Source organism: Macrobrachium rosenbergii, chromosome 10 (assembly GCF_040412425.1).
Source record: "Macrobrachium rosenbergii isolate ZJJX-2024 chromosome 10, ASM4041242v1, whole genome shotgun sequence".
Taxonomy (NCBI): Eukaryota; Metazoa; Arthropoda; class Malacostraca; order Decapoda; family Palaemonidae; genus Macrobrachium; species Macrobrachium rosenbergii.
The window spans coordinates 64,609,707-64,612,206 of record NC_089750.1 but is presented as its reverse complement, the minus strand read 5'-3'; the positions used below and the strand labels follow the sequence as shown (position 1 = coordinate 64,612,206).

The following is a 2,500-nucleotide window of genomic DNA, read 5'->3' as shown; positions in this document are numbered from 1 at the left end:
TGCTTCGAAAAAACAATTACCTTGTATGTATGTATGTATGCATGTATGAAAGATCGAAATGAGAAGCTAACGTAAAATATCTGAGCTAAATCCCTTTGAAAGAAATCGACCCAATGCCAGAAGAAATGGAAAAGGTACATGATTTTGTAAAAGCCATAACCCAACACAATGGAATCACAATACCTTATAGAATCACTTTTCCAAAATTGTGTCTCAGTGTAATTTTATGAAATCTTTATTGTTGCCGTTTCAGATAATAATAGCAAAGGTTAGTCTGCGGAGAAATGTTGTATTTTGCAGTTTGCATAAAGTGTAGAATGATTGGGATGAACAAATATTACACATTAGAAAAAGTATACATTTCAGTCTTTTATCAAACACTTAATGCAAAACGAAAGATTTCAGTGCTAGGCAATTACAGTCTTTTGATACCCATTTTTTTTTTTGACTCGCCTTTCTTAGTTTCTGACTCATACTATTAGAGTGTGACTCATAATATTAGATTGTAACTAAAGCATTATTAATCTTTTTATGTTATTTTTTCTAAGAGTGTGTAAGTGTAAACCTTGACGTTGAGTATTATTCCTTTCCCCAGTGTATTCCGTACATAAACTGCCTTGGATCTTCTATTTACATTAGTTGTTTAACATCAGTATTCAGAATCTTAAAGTCAGCCTTTTATCCAGGTTCTTTAATATTTGGGTTGTTATTTGCAATGGCACGCTCACCTTTTTGAGCCATCGTATTTAAGAGCGAAAGTCCAGCTCTAGCCTACAGTAAAGAAACCTTATGGATTAACGTGGGCCACCTTGAACGTCATCTGACTAATCCGTATTCATTTACATGATACTGTAAGCATACTCAGTCCCTGTTTTCTCATTTTGATAACATCTATATCACTGGCATTAATTATAATTTCTCAAAAACTACAAGTCTTCCGCTATCAGACCTTTTTTAAGTCTGTGTTCTTGTCCGCTTCTCTATGTTGACTTTTAGCAACTCATAATTTTCTTAATGAAGGTTCATTGTGAGATCTTTCAGATCACAGAGACTTTTATAGTATAATAGGAGTCTGTGATAAAGATGTTCTATTAAAAATGGAATGAATATGTTGCAAAAAAGTTCTAAATTGGTATAAAACATTATTAGTAATACGCAGCGTACCGTTCACTTTATATAGACATAAGTCCGTCGGTGGTATGTTAGAATCTTTGGTTATCAGACCTTTTTTAAGTCTGTGTTCTTGTCCGTTTCTCAGTGTTAACTTTTAGCGGTTCATAATTTTCTTAAAAAAAGGTTCATTGTGAGATCTTTCAGATTACAGGGACGTTATTGTGTAATGTGAGTCTGTGATAATGATGCTGTTTTAAAAATGTAACGAATATGTTGTAAAAAGTTCCAAATCAGTGTCAAATATTATTAGTGATATGCAGCGTACCATTCCCTTTACACAGACATAATTCCGTTGGTGACAACGCAGCTCACTTTAATAGTTTGTTCCTACCCTGGTGGAGTTTGGGTACTAGTATGACTCGTTGCCTCACACACCAAACCGCCAAGGTTTGTTGAACGTTTCAGTGACACCTTTCTAATTTACAGCGTAGAGGAGTTGATCCTTCCTTTTACCCTCCTCTTTTTTCACGCTTGGGCCCATCGTCAGTGTGTTCCCCGTGCGGGGAGTGCCGTCAGTGTATCTCTTGCGATGCAGCATAGGCAATACTTAAGGTTCTTTGCAGCATGCCTTCGGCCCCTAGCTGCAACCCCTTTCGTTCCTTTTACTGTACCTCCTTTCATATTCTCTTTCTTCCATCTTACTTTACCCTCTCCTAACAGTTGAGGTCTTCCTCCTGTTACACCTTTCAAACCTTTTACTGTCAATTTCCGTTTCAGCGCTGAATGACCTCATAGGTCTCAGTTCTTGGCCTAAATTCTATATTCATTTCAACTCAGTCCATCGTCAGTGTATAAATCCCTCATGGTCTACTTAGCTCAACTTATATGCCTGAAGGGCGTCTAAAACCAGCGGCATTGACATTCTTTTACCGTTGAGTAACAGAGGACTTAGCATTTTTTGCTATGCATTTTCCAAAACATGAAAAGTATAAGAAAATGTATGTCTGTGTAACCTTGCATTGCGAAGAATGAATTACTGAGGAGAACTTTCTATTCAGCAATATTTCCACAGAGAAAATCAAATTGTAATTTTTGTAGTACCATATGTAGCTCCTATTACACAGCATAACAATGTGTGCTTATCTGGATTAATCAGCTACACGTGAATACTGTTGGGTATCAAGAAGGATATTGTAGAAGTTTGATAGATATAGTTCCGTCCCATAATTAAATAGCGTATTTTTGTTTAGGTAAATCGCAGTCTATTCAGCGCTTGTCTTTAAGCAATGTACAGTAGATAGCCTGTTTGCATAATCCAGTAGCCTTGATGTCTGAGGATTTCTTTAGTTAGTGATAAAAATATGAAGTTGGGGAGAACGGAGCCTGA

The 2,500-nt window shown here is 36.3% G+C and overlaps 1 protein-coding gene across 1 annotated transcript in view; it reads right to left on the bottom strand.

Moving 5' to 3' along the window:
* LOC136842720 (facilitated trehalose transporter Tret1-like) overlaps nt 1–2,500 on the bottom strand; it is a 29,478-nt gene that overhangs the window by 22,705 nt on the left and 4,273 nt on the right. The window lies entirely within an intron of this gene.